At 45.5% G+C, this 15,023-nt stretch overlaps 1 non-coding gene across 1 annotated transcript; it reads right to left on the bottom strand.

Annotated features, from left to right (window-relative positions):
• Positions 1 to 14,128: 14,128 nt before the first annotated feature.
• On the bottom strand, positions 14,129 to 14,203 carry Trnas-cga (transfer RNA serine (anticodon CGA)). Its single transcript has one exon. It is a non-coding gene; the product is annotated as a tRNA-Ser (tRNA).
• Between the last annotated feature and the right edge of the window lie 820 nt (positions 14,204 to 15,023).

The following is a 15,023-nucleotide window of genomic DNA, read 5'->3' as shown; positions in this document are numbered from 1 at the left end:
AACTGGTATCCCATCAGGTCCAGCGGCCTTTCCTCTTTTGAGCGATTTTAATTGTTTCTCTATCCCTCTATCGTCTATTTCGATATCTACCATTTTGTCATCTGTGCGACAATCTAGAGAAGGAATTACAGTGCAGTCTTCCTCTGTGAAACAGCTTTGGAAAAAGACATTTAGCCAACATGCCCTACAGGAGGTATCGTCGTACTCGCACAACAGTCTACAAAACCATAGAAAGCATTGAACTTACAACAACTTCAGGAGACAAGAAAAATCGCATTCCAGTGAAGAGTGTTGCAGCCCACGCCCTCGTCGATGGGCCTTGTGTATTTCTTGGATGTTGTCTTACTTTTAGTTTGGATATAAACGACACTTCCGTGTGGCAACACGAAATATGCTCAGGAGCAAAGGAAAAAAAATGTTTGCAACTCCTGTTTGGAAATAATCGTGCAGTTGCTAATCAATATTTTATCTAAAATAGATAGATATTGTAACATGTCTTTATTATTATTACCTTGTTTTTAAACTGTTAATACGTGTTTTACAAGACGCATTAGTAGGGGACGAAAATAGGACCACCTTTTCAAGTTTGGTAAAAGTACATTTTTTAAAGTTTTTTCTGTAAAGATAAACAATTGTTTCTGATATATTTTGAGCTAAATACCATGTGTAGGCTTAGTTGGTGGTGTTATATAAATCTTTTGGAAATAACTGATTTAAAGGTAGGGTTTTCAGAGGCGAAAAACAGACTGGGGGACGAAATTTGGCGCCTTTACCTTATCTCGTACGTCGTGTCAAAAAAGATAATTACTTTGAATTTTCCACTTATGGACTTAGTATTTGAAAAAAAAAAGAATCATTCTCTTCGAGATACTACCGAGTGATTAGGAATGATGAATCGCTTTGTGCCCTGCAGCACCGATGGAAGGATTTGGGTCTAGCGAATGCCTGGAGAACGTTGCCTCAGTGAAAAGCTCATCCCCTCCCCTACCCCCGCCCCACCATCAGCAGAGTTCAGGCAGTGATAAAATCGAGTGAGCGAACTTCGTGTGATGAGAAGATTTTCTGCCATCAAGGCTCGAATCAGCACCTTTGTGTTAAGAGCCACTGCATAATAATACACTGATGGCAAAAAAATCGTAACACTAAAACGAAATTGTTTAGGTAACGTAGTTAAGTGATTAATATTGCAAGATCACAAGTTAATGTAGGTGATAGATAAGCCACTGCAAATGTGAAATGCTGGTACATAAACAACCGGTGCAGCCGCCAGAATGTTCAATGCAAGCACCAAACGTGCATGCATTGTGTTGTACAGGTGCCGAATGTCAGTTTATGGGATGGAGCTCCATCCTGTTGCATTTGATCGGTCAATACAGGGACGCGAATGCTGTATGTACGAGGGCAGTTCAATAAGTAATGCAACACATTTTTTTTCTCGGCCAATTTTGGTTGAAAAAACCGGAAATTTCTTGTGGAATATTTTCAAACATTCCCGCTTCGTCTCGTATAGTTTCATTGACTTCCGACAGGTGGCAGCGCTGTACGGAGCTGTTAAAATGGCGTCTGTAACGGATGTGCGTTGCAAACAACGGGCAGTGATCGAGTTTCTTTTGGCGGAAAACCAGGGAATCTCAGATATTCATAGGCTCTTGCAGAATGTCTACGATGATCTGGCAGTGGACAAAAGCACGGTGAGTCGTTGGGCAAAGCGTGTGTCATCATCGCCGCAAGGTCAAGCAAGACTGTCTGATCTCCCGCGTGCGGGCCGGCCGTGCACAGCTGTGACTCCTGCAATGGCGGTGCGTGCGAACACACTCGTTCGAGATGATCGACGGATCACCATCAAACAACTCAGTGCTCAACTTGACATCTCTGTTGGTAGTGCTGTCACAATTGTTCACCAGTTGGGATATTCAAAGGTTTGTTCCCGCTGGGTCCCTCGTTGTCTAACCGAACACCATAAAGAGCAAAGGAGAACCATCTGTGCGGAATTGCTTGCTCGTCATGTGGCTGAGGGTGACAATTTCTTGTCAAAGATTGTTACAGGCGATGAAACATGGGTTCATCACTTCGAACCTGAAACAAAACGGCAATCAATGGAGTGGCGCCACACCCACTCCCCTACCAAGAAAAAGTTTAAAGCCATACCCTCAGCTGGTAAAGTCATGGTTACAGTCTTCTGTGACGCTGAAGGGGTTATTCTGTTCGATGTCCTTCCCCATGGTCAAAAGATCAACTCTGAAGTGTATTGTGCTACTCTTCAGAAATTGAAGAAACGACTTCAGCGTGTTCGTAGACACAAAAATCTGAACGAACTTCTCCTTCTTCATGACAACGCAAGACCTCACACAAGTCTTCGCACCCGAGAGGAGCTCACAAAACTTCAGTGGACTGTTCTTCCTCATGCACCCTACAGCCCCGATCTCGCACCGTCGGATTTCCATATGTTTGGCCCAATGAAGGACGCAATCCGTGGGAGGCACTACGCGGATGATGAAGAAGTTATTGATGCAGTACGACGTTGGCTCTGACATCGACCAGTGGAATGGTACCGTGCAGGCATACAGGCCCTCATTTCAAGTTGGCGTAAGGCCGTAGCATTGAATGGAGATTACGTTGAAAAATAGTGTTGTGTAGCTAAAAGATTGGGGAATAACCTGGTGTATTTCAGTGCTGAATAAAACAACCCCTGTTTCAGAAAAAAAATGTGTTGCATTACTTATTGAACTGCCCTCGTAGATGATGCTGGAGTTGTCGTCCGATGACGTACCACATGTACTCGATTAGCGGCAGATCTGGTGACCGAACAGACCAAGGCAACACGTCGACACTGTGTAGAGCAAGTTGGGTGACAACGGCGATATGTGGGTGAGCGTTATCCTGTTGGAAAACATCCTCTGGGTTGCTGTTGATGGAATGGCAACACAAGAGGTCGAATCATCAGACTGACGTACAAATTTGTAGTCAGGGTTTGTGGGATAGCCATGAGAGTGCTCCTGCTGCCATACGAAATCACATCCCAGGCCATAACTCCAGGTGTGCAGGCCCCATATGTCTAGCATACAGGCACTCAACTGGATTCCTTCTAGCCCACACACGACCATCGCTGGGATCGAGGCAGAACCAGCTTTCATCGAAAAAAAAACAGCACAAACCTCCATCCTGCCCTTCAGTGAACTCTTGCTTGACACCACTGAATTCGCAAATGACGGTGGTTTGAGATCAATAGTATGCACACTACAGGGCGTCTGTCTCGGATGTGTCCTTGATGTAATCGATTTGTTATACACTCCTGGAAATAGAAATAAGAACACCGTGAATTCATTGTCCCAGGAAGGGAACATGCTCAATGGGGGACAGATCCGGAGATCTTGCTGGCCAGGGTAGTTGACTTACACCTTCTAGAGCACGTTGGGTGGCACGGGATACATGCGGACGTGCATTGTTCTGTTGGAACAGCAAGTTCCCTTGCCGGTCTAGGAATGGTAGAACGATGGGTTCGATGACGGTTTGGATGTACCGTGCACTATTCAGTGTCCCCTCGACGATCACCAGTGGTGTACGGCCAGTGTAGAAGATCGCTCCCCACACCATGATGCCGGGTGTTGGCCCTGTGTGCCTCGGTCGTATGCAGTCCTGATTGTGGCGCTCACCTGCACAGCGCCAATCACGCATACGACCATCATTGGCACCAAGGCAGAAGCGACTCTCATCGCTGAAGACGACACGTCTCCATTCGTCCCTCCATTCACGCCTGTCGCGACACCACTGGAGGCGGGCTGCACGATGTTGGGGCGTGAGCGGAAGACGGCCTAACGGTGTGCGGGACCGTAGCCCAGCTTCATGGAGACGGTTGCGAATGGTCCTCGCCGATACCCCAGGAGCAACAGTGTCCCTAATTTGCTGGGAAGTGGCGGTGCGGTCCCCTACGGCACTGCGTAGGATCCTACGGTCTTGGCGTGCATCCGTGCGGCGCTGCGGTCCGGTCCCAGGTCGACGGGCACGTGCACCTTCCGCCGACCACTGGCGACAACCTCGATGTACTGTGGAGACCTCACGCCCCACGTGTTGAGCAATCCGGCGGTACGTCCACCCGGCCTCCCGCATGCCCACTATACGCCCTCGCTCAAAGTCCGTCAACTGCACATACGGTTCACGTCCACGCTGTCGCGGCATGCTACCAGTGTTAAAGACTGCGATGGAGCTCCGTATGCCACGGCAAACTGGCTGACACTGACGGCGGCGGTGCACAAATGCTGCGCAGCTAGCGCCATTCGACGGCCAACACCGCGGTTCCTGGTGTGTCCGCTGTGCCGTGCGTGTGATCATTGCTTGTACAGCCCTCTCGCAGTGTCCGGAGCAAGTATGGTGGGTCTGACACACCGGTGTCAATGTGTTCTTTTTTCCATTTCCAGGAGTGTAGTTCGTTGTGTTACTGTGGTGTCATCTGCAGCTCAGCTTGCTGGTGCAGATAGAGTACGATGCACCAAAGCCATAGACCAAACACGATGATCTTCCCTTCTCGGTAGTGCCTCGTGACCGTCCGGAGTTCGGTCTTCTTGCGACCGTAGATTCCCATGACTACCGCTTCCAGCAATGAAGTGCAGTGGCTACATTCCTGCAAAATCTTTCTGCAGTATGGCAGCAGGAACATCCAGATTCTCGTAGCCCTACTACAATACCTCATTGAAACTCAGCGTGGTGTTGATAATTCTGTCTTCGTCGTCTTAACACACAGATAGCAACATCGTCTTACAGTGTGTTCCGGCGACCGTATGTCTGGGTGCCGGGTAGGGTGTTGGAATGTCCGCCTATGGTGTGAATATCTTTTTTTTCTAGCACATGTTAAGCTACTGTTGAATATTGGAGTTTATCTGAAAATTTAAAATGAATGAAGTGGTGAAATTCAAAGATTTTAATATTTTAATCAATTTCCGAAAGAAAGCCCATCAGGTTCAGACAAAGTTTTATTAGTCGCACAATGTTTTAGCTATACGAACAGAGCCGCTTCCGTAGTCGTAGGTTAAACTAACAGAGGAATTTGGAACACGTAGTAAATTTGGACAGTCACATTCCGTGTGTAATCCTCAGAATTGAGTTTGCTCATTTTTTCAGTTGGGTGTTGTTAATCGACTTTTGTAGTAATAGTACATTTCTGAGCCTGTGTCGTGTCCTACCATGGGGGGGGGGGGCATATGAACCACTGGAGGCAACTTCAGAGTGAAAGTCGTGAGAAAACATCCACTCCGTTATATTGTATAATTCGTCTGCTTCTGTTAGATACATTTGCAGTATTTTTTCAACCATTGCGCACAAAAAAAAACCACTGCCTGAGAGTGGAATCATTATATGCTATGACTTCCTTGTTGAATCTAGTTACTGGAGAAGAGGTGTGAAAAAGCAAACAGTCGAGGAACAATGGTAAAATGAATGAGCCATAATAAATAAAATAAAAATTGATACTGTCTAAAGTACGTACAAATATTCAGAAATGTTACGAACAAATAAAATTGTAGTTTGTAAAGAAAGACAACAACATTAGAACGAACTACAATCACACTTAAAAATAACTAATTTCGTCGTTGTGATTTTACGAACAAATCTGCCAGGAAGTTTCATATCAGCGCACACTCCGCCGCAGAGTGAAAATCTCATTCTGGAAACATCCCCCAGGCTGTGGCTAAGCCATGTGTCCGCAATATCCTTTCTTTCAGGAGTGCTAGTTCTGCAAGGTTCGCAGGAGAGCTTCTGTAAAGTTTGGAAGGTAGGAGACGAGGTACTGACAGAATTAAAGCTTTGAGGAGAGGGCGTGAGTTGTGCTTGGGTAGCTCAAATGGTAGAGCACTTGCCCGTGAAAGGCAAGGGTCCCGAGTTCGAGTCTCGGTCCGGCACACAGTTTTAATCTGCGAGGAAGTTTCAGTGTTATTCACTACCGCGTGGTCTAGGGCTTCTTGTCAGAGTCTGGGCGGTTCCCCTCGACGGAGGTTCAACTCCTCCCTCGGACACGGGTGTACGTGTTGTCCATAGGGTAAGTTGAAGTTAGATTAAGTAGTGTGTAAGCTAAGAGACCGATGACCTAGACACTTTGGTCTCTGGCGCAAGCATACGCTTCAGCGCAGTCTTATGTTTAAAGTGTGAAGTAAGAGGAATAAGCGTGGTACCGCTCCAGTATAGCACATTGGAGCGAACTCAAGTATACGTTCCTACGACGCAGGTAAATATTTAGTCTGAAACATCCGCTTGCGAGACGGTGTAGGTCTGAAATGGAAGCAAGTTTTGTTGGGTAAATCGGCATGACGTGGCGCGTGACCTTCAGTGCACTATGACTAAATATCATATGAGCCTCTCGCAGCCAGCTAGATTCGTAGGGCGACTTTGAGCGCCTCTAGCGGAACGAGCGTCAACCATTACTGCCTGTCAGACAGATGTTCCATTCTAAGCGTTAAATGCATTTTAACTAACATAAACTCTCCACGTTAATCTCAAAGGTAACAGACGCTCACGACCGTGCAGCGTGTATTTAAACCAAAGCTTATTTTGCATTCTCATAGTGGAGATACTAGCACGACTTTTATGCGACTGGCTCGAAATATGAATAAACATCTTCTTTCAGATATAGAAACACGCCTGCCAACTTTCGTTTATGTCGCACTACTCCTTCTTGACATTTAGATTTTTTCCGTTAGTGTATATGTTAAGACCGCGGGTTCGTAGGCAGAAAGTCGCGCCGCAGTGCGTACCACGTTTTCGCCTCTATTATCCATTCCTCATAACAATAAACCTCTTGTAAACATTACACTACGTATTCTTCCACTTTTGATGGAACTTCAATGGTTTTCGTTTCACGTGGAGCAAAGGCAAGCTGTCTCGAGTACAGTCAAGAACGATAATGAGGATACGTTTTATCCTGTGCGTTAGGCATACAACGACTCAGCGATGACAGGGATAACAGCTTTACCGGCGAGTTACTTGGACAGCACTGGCCAGGCAAGTGATGCATACGAGGTGCATTCAAGTTCTAAGGCCTCCGATTTTTTTTCTAATTAACTTCTCACCCGAAATCGATGAAACTGGCGTTACTTCTCGACGTAATCGCCCTGCAGACGTACACATTTTCACAACGCTGACGCCATGATTCCGTGGCAGCGGCGAAGGCTTCTTTAGGAGTCTGTTTTGACCACTGGAAAATCGCTGTGGCAATAGCAGCACGGCTGGTGAATGTGCGGCCACGGAGAGTGTCTTTCATTTTTGGAAAAAGCCAAAAGTCACTAGGAGCCAGGTCAGGTGAGTAGGGAGCATGAGGAATCACTTCAAAGTTGTTATCACGAAGAAACTGTTGCGTAACGTTAGCTCGATGTGCGGGTGCGTTGTCTTGGTGAAACAGCACACGCGCAGCCCTTCCCGGACGTTTTTGTTGCAGTGCAGGAAGGAATTTGTTCTTCAAAACATTTTAGTAGGATGCACCTGTTACCTTAATGCCCTTTGGAACGCAATGGGTAAGGATTACGCCCTCGCTGTCCCAGAACATGGACACCATCATTTTTTCAGCACTGGAGGTTACCCGAAAGTTTTTGGTGGCGGTGAATCTGTGTACTTCCATTGAGCTGACTGGCGCTTTGTTTCTGGATTGAAAAATGGCATCCATGTCTCATCCATTGTCACAACCGACGAAAAGAAAGTCCCATTCATGCTGTCGTTGCGCGTCAATATTGCTTGGCAACATGCCACACGGGCAGCCATGTGGTCCTCCGTCAGCATTCGTGGTACCCACCTGGATGACACTTTTCGCATTTTCAGGTCGTCATGCAGGATTGTGTGCACAGAACCCACAGAAATGCCAACTCTGGAGGCGATCTGTTCAACAGTCAGTCGGCGATCTCCCAAAACAATTCTCTCCACTTTCTCGATCATGTCGTCAAACCAGCTTGTGCGAGCCCGAGGTTGTTTTGGTTTGTTGTCACACGATGTTCTGCCTTCATTAAACTGTCGCACCCACGAACGCACTTTCGACACATCCATAACTCCATCACCACATGTCTCCTTCAACTGTCGATGAATTTCAATTGGTTTCGTACCACGCAAATTCAGAAAACGAATGATTGCACGCTGTTCAAGTAAGGAAAACGTCGCCATTTTAAGTATTTAACACAGTTCTCATTCTCGCCGCTGGCGGTAAAATTCCATCTGCTGTATGGTGCTGCCATCTCTGGGACGTATTGACAATGAACACGGCCTCATTTTAAAACAATGCGCATGTTTCTATCTCTTTCCAGTCCGGAGAAAAAAAAATCGGAGGCCTTAGAACTTGAATGCACCTCGTATAACTTGCAGTAAAGACGTGAAACGAGACGAGCAAAGAAGAATATTGCTTTGAATGTCGTTTAATTTGTAAACAGAAGGGATATATTTACGGCAAAACTCAAGCGCTATGCTTCTTAGGTGGCCTGACGGAAAACAAAACATACCCTCGATATTACCTAACATAGTATCGTAATTAAGAACAAGAGTGATGAATATTTCTGACTTTAACAAGGGTAATTTCTAATCATGAGCTATACGTGGCGTAAAAGCACACTGCTGACTGCCCATGTAGTTAAATATCGAAGCCACTGAAGCTATTACAGTCAGTCGTCAGGTGGTCTCTGAACTCCTTCCATATCGAACTCCGTACACTTCAGTACTGCTACGTTGATAACGAGGTGACCCGCAGCGGAACCGCAAACCACCAAAAAGTCCTCATTTCCTCCTCCTCTTTTATGACACGCTGTTCTGCATTTCACCATTGTTCGGCGCTGACGTGTCACAAATCTTCGTGCATTAGTTGCAGCACGTATGGCGGCTTAAAAGTCTTCTTATTTCTCGCAACTTGACTCTAGATCAGTTCTACGAGGTGCATTCAAGTTCTAAGGCTTCCGATTTTTTTTCCCCAGACTGGAAAGAGATAGAAACATGCGCATTGTTTTAAAACGAGGCCGCGTTAATTGTCAATACGTCCCAGAGATGGCAGCACCGTACGGCAAATGGAATTTGAGAACTATTTTAAACTATTTTAAATACTTAAAATGGCGACGTTTTCCTTACTTGAACAGCGTGCAATCATTCGTTTTCTGAATTTGCGTGGTGTGAAACCAATTGACATTCATTGACAGTTGAAGGAGACATGTGGTGATGGAGTTATGGATGTGTCGAAAGTGCGTTCGTGGGTGCGACAGTTTAATGAAGGCAGAACATTGTGTGACAACAAACCGAAACAACCTCAGGCTCGCACAAGCCGGTCTGATGACATGATCGAGAAAGTGGAGAGAATTGTTTTGGGGGATCGCCGAATGACTGTTGAACAGATCGCTTCCAGAGTTGGCATTTCTGTGGGTTTTGTGCACACAATCCTGCATGACGACCTGAAAATGCGAAAAGTGTCATCCAGGTGGGTGCCACGAATGCTGACAGACGACCACACGGCTGCCCGTGTGGCATGTTGCCAATCAATGTTGACGCGCAACGACAGCATGAATGAGACTTTCTTTTCGTCGGTTGTGACAATGGATGAGACGTGGATGCCATTTTTCAATCCAGAAACAAAGCGCCAGTCAGCTCAATGGAAGCACACAGATTCACCGCCACCAAAAAAATTTCGGTTAACCGCCAGTGCCGAAAAAATGATGGTGTCCATGTTCTGGGACAGCGAGGGCGTAATCCTTACCCATTGCGTCCCAAAGGGCACTACGGTAACAGGTGCATCCTACGAAAATGTTTTGAAGAACAAATTCCTTCCTACACTGCAACAAAAACATCCGGGAAGGGCTGCGCGTGTGCCGTTTCACCAAGACAACGCACCCGCACATCGAGCTAACGTTACGCAACAGTTTCTTCGTAATAACAACTTTGAAGTGATTCCTCATGCTCCCTACTCACCTGACCTGGCTCCTAGTGACTTGTGGCTTTTTCCAACAATGAAAGACACTCTCCGTGGCCGCACATTCACCAGCCGTGCTGCTATTGCCTCAGCGATTTTCTAGTGGTCAAAACAGACTCCTAAAGAAGCCTTCGCCGCTGCCATGGAATCATGGCGTCAGCGTTGTGAAAAATGTGTACGTCTGCAGGGCGCTTACGTCGAGAAGTCACGCCAGTTTCATCGATTTCGGGTGAGTAGTTAATTAGAAAAAAAATCGGAGGCCTTGAAACTTGAATGCACCTCGTATTGGGTTAAGAAAGTAGTGGTACAGTGACAACTGTGAAAACGCAGCATATGTACAGCGAAAATTATTGTTTCCCATATTGCTACGATGCTTGTCGCTCTGGCTCGTGTGAGATCACATCTGTCCTACAAAACAATGGGCAAATTCAAGTAAAGAATATCTGATTTTTCATTTTTCTCCAAAACAGTGTGATTGTGTAACGTTTTCTTAACTCCAGCAATCTTTAGCATTTTTTTATAAAATATCGATACCTAAGAATTTATAGTAGCAATGAAAACCAGAATTTTGCTGCGATATGTAATTAAAAACTAGAAGATGGGCATTTCTTTTTTAAAATGAAGGTTAAGTATGAGTTAATTAACATTTATTTGATGAATTTCATATTTAATTGATCTAAGTATTCAAATCGAAAACTATAGACCGCAACGAGATTTGAACTGTCGCCCCAAAGTATACATGATTATCATTCTAAAACACTACCGGCATTCAAACCGAAAAAAATATGTAGGCCATAACGGGATCCGAACTGTCGTCACAAAATACAGTGCGCCGGAAAAATGTATACACTCATTGTTAGGCTGTATGGAGATATCGACATTGTCGTTCGATTTGAGTTACGAGTGTGCTGTAGTATGGTGTTTGGCTCAACAGATGTTAGTACTTTCATCTCGGAATTGAGAAAACAAGATAGCTGGAGCATGCTTGACATTCGAGCTACGAAAATGAATTGTGAAGTGGTTTTTCATGATGGATAATGCCGTTGAAGTGCAACGTCAGTGGAGGCGGGAGTTTGAAACAGAACAGCCAAGCCGCCTAACAAAATGGCTCTGAGCACTATGCAACTTAACTTCTGAGGTCATCAGTCGCCTAGAAATTAGAACTAATTCAGCCTAACTAACCTAAGGACATCACACACATCCATGCCCGAGGTAGGATTCGAAACTGCGACCGTAGCGGTCGCGCGGTTCCAGACTGAAGCGCCTAGAACCGCGCGGCCACAACGGCCGGCGCCGCCTAACAATTAAGCGCATCTTTGACAAGCTTGAATTGCATGGAACGATTTGTGGTATCCACAAAGGAAGATCAGGAAGACAGCGTAAGCTACAAGTCCTGCTTCGTCGGCTCTCGTGTTGGAAAAGTTTGTTAATTCTCCACAGAAGTCTGCTACGCAATATGCACGTAAAGTGGGGGTTAGCGGCACAAGTGTACGAAGAATTCTGAAAGCTGCAAAGTGGAAAGTTTACATTTCACGACTACTGCACGCGATTAATGATGAAGATCCTGATCGCCGAATGCAATTTTGCGAATGGTATCAGCAAATGGTAACTGATGACAAACAATTTGTGACGAAGGTAGTGTTGAGTGACGAGGCACAATTTAAAGTTAATGGAACCGTGAATCGGCATATCAGCGTGTACTGGGCACCGGAAAATCCGCATGTTTTTGTGGATAAAGCGTTCAATCTACTACGGGTTCATCTGGGGTGTGGACTATCATCAATGGGCTTAGTAGGACCCTTTTTCTTTCATGCCACTGTCACTGGAAAAGTGTAAAAAATGGTTCAAATGGCTCTGAGCACTAAGGGACTTAACTGCTGAGGTCATCAGTCCCCTAGAACTTAGAACCACTTAAACCTAACTAACCTAAGGACATCACACACATCCATGCCCGAGGCAGGATTCGAACCTGCGACCGTAGCGGTCGCGCGGTTCCAGAATGTAGCGCCTAGAACCGCTCGGCCACTAAGGCCGGCGGAGAAGTGTACCTGGAAATGTGAAGGACATCAATTTTGCCAGGTATACGTGCGCTTTATGGAGCTGGTGAAGAGGTCTTCTACCAACAGGACGGGGCACCACCACACTACCACCTAGCCGTAGGAGCTTTCCAGGATGACAGTTTTCCAGGGCACTGGATTGGACGAAAAGGGCCCTTTGAGTTCCCTCCACGGTCGCCAGGTCTAACAGCTATGGACTTTCACTTGTGGGGAAATGTGAAAGATAATGACTATCGACGTAAGCCACACACGCTGGAGGAACTTCGCCAGGAGATTACAGCGATATGTGCAGCGATCTCCACTGTAACACTGAGTGACGTAGTTGCGGCGACCGCTCGTCGTTTTGTTATGTTTGTAGTCGTCAACGGTGAACATTTTGAAAATTTAAAGTAATCATGTGCTAAAAAGGTTGTACAACATGTGTGATGAATTATTAAATGTAAAATAAACACGTAAGTAATACTTTTCGTTCCTTAAAGTGTGTGTACATTTTTCTGGCGGACTCTGTACGTGCATTTATCGTTATGTATATTATGATTTTTCAACACTATTAAGGTAAATACATTGTTTGTTCTCTATTAACATCTTTCAATTGCTAACTAGGCCTATCAGTAGTTAGTGCCTTCTGTAGTTTGAATCTTTTATTTAGCTGGCAGTAGTGGCGCTCGCTGTATTTCAGTAGCTTGAGTAACGAAGATTTTTGTGAGGTAAGTGATTTGTGAAAGGTACAGGTTAATGTTAGTCAGGGCCATTCCTTTATAGGGATTTCTGAAAGTCAGATTGCGTTGCGCTAAAAAAATATTGTGTGTCAGTTTAAGCACAATCATGTACAATTCTTCATAAGGGGATGTTTCATAATGACACTACCTGTTACGCTACATTGTAATTTGAACGGGACCAACTATTTACTACATATCTCTCGAAAAACGTCAGAGATGATTTTTTTCTGTAAGCTTGTGAAAAACATTAAATACAACTTATTTCTCGCCATTAACGGTGTTATGCGCGCGTGTTTCACTACGAAGCAGGAACTAGTGTCATCCATTTTCGCAGTACGTATTAACAGCGTGACAATCAGAGCACAACTAACTCTTGCGTAGGGTTGCCATACGTCGCGGATTTCGCGGACAGTCTGCGATTTTATGCTCGAAGACGGGTGTCCTGGACGAAGAGGAAAATGTCCGCGAACAAAGTGGCTAGTAAGCAAAAAAAATTTTTTTTTTTTACGCAAAGTTTTGCCACTGGCCACCGATCAAGTGTTTCATAACTCCTGCAAACTTGACAGCCAGAATGAAATTTTCACTCCACAGCGGAGTCTGCGCTGATATGAAACTTCCTGGCAGATTAAAACTGTGTGCCGGATCGAGACTCGAACTCGGGACTTGGGTAGCTCAGCTGGTAGAGCACTTGCCCGCGAAAGGCACTGGTCGCGAGTTCCAGTCTCGGTCCAGCACACGGTTTTAATGTGCCAGGAAGTTTCTTGACGATAGCCGTGGAAACCTGTGCTGATATTCCGTGTCACTTCAGAATCGCTCGGCTATTTTCAGAACAGACTGTGGAAGCAGGGCTCAGAGAAATATGGCTGGTTTAAAGCATAAAGTGAAAAATATATATCAACTGTAGCAGCATGATTGTGTACATGTTAATAATTTGTGTTCAGTGCTTTAATTAAAAGTTATTTGATGTCAATTGCAATAATTTTCTTCATAATTATCCACTCCTTTATAGACACCATTAATGCTTGGATTAATTTTCCTTGTTAATTACAACTTCTTTGCTGACAGAATTACTGTTTGAATTATGGTAATTATGAAGCTTTGGCTGACGTGCAGAAAGGTGAAAGGATATTGTGTGATTCCAGGTTTCAACCACATCTTCATAATTAACCACTGTGAAGTAATAATGGAGATTCAACTGAAATGGTGCGGTACCGTTCTCGCTTCCGCGCCCGGATTCCCGGGTTCGATTCCCGGCGGGGTCAGGGATTTTCTCTGCCTCGTGATGACTGGGTGTTGTGTGATGTCCTTAGGTTAGTTAGGTTTAAGTAGTTCTAAGTTCTAGGGGACTGATGACCATATATGTTAAGTCCCACAGTGCTCAGAGCCAACTGAAATGCAAACCAAAGGTCACTTGAAACTTCCTGGCAGATTAAAACTGTGTGCCGGACCGAGACTCGAACTCGGGACCTTTGCCTTTCGCGGGCAAGTGCTCTACCGACTGAGCTATCCAAGCACGACTCACGCCCCGTCCTCACAGCTTTAGTTCTGCCAGTACCTCGTTTCCTACCTTCCAAACTTTACAGAAGCTCTCCTGCGAACCTTGTAGAACTAGCACTTCTGAAAGAAAGGATATTGCCGTGACATGGCTTAGCCACAGCCTGGGGGATGATTCCAGAATGAGATTTTCACTCTGCAGCGGAGTGTGCGCTGATATGAAACTTCCTGGCAGATTAAAACTGTGTGCCGGACTGAGACTCGAACTCGGGACCTTTACCTTTCGTGGACAAGTGCCTTACCGACTTGCGGAGACATGGCTTAGCCACAGCCTTCTTTTCAGGAGTGCTAGTTCAGCAAGGTTCGCGGGAGAGCTGCTCTAAAATCTGGAAGGTAGGAGACGAGGTACTGGCAGAAGTAAAGCTGTGAGGACGGGTCGTGAGTCGTGCTTGGGTAGCTCAGTCAGTAGAGCACTTGCCCGCGAAAGGCAAAGGTCCCTCGTTCGAGTCTCGGTCCGGCACACAGTTTTAATCTGACAGGAAGTTTCATATCCCTCCGCTGCGGGGTGAAAATCTCATTCTGGCAATGGTCACTTGCACAACATATCGGTCCGTGTCTCAACACATTTTTATAATTACCGAATTCTGTCCTTGATTTTCGTCCTTGGATTATGGCAACCCTGCTCTTGCGGAGACTGTGACTCTACGCGAGTTTTGAAATAAAAATTACGTTGGTAAAGTATGACTAAGAAAAACATTGACGGCTGTCAGTACATCAGACTGTCTTATGTTTCATTTACAACGACATAGTAATAAGATATCTGATACATAAGTATGACCT

This window comes from Schistocerca cancellata, chromosome 7 (genome assembly GCF_023864275.1).
Source record: "Schistocerca cancellata isolate TAMUIC-IGC-003103 chromosome 7, iqSchCanc2.1, whole genome shotgun sequence".
NCBI classification, from domain to species: Eukaryota; Metazoa; Arthropoda; class Insecta; order Orthoptera; family Acrididae; genus Schistocerca; species Schistocerca cancellata.
Note: the sequence above shows the minus strand (reverse complement) of the source record. Positions and strands in the feature narration are given on the sequence as shown.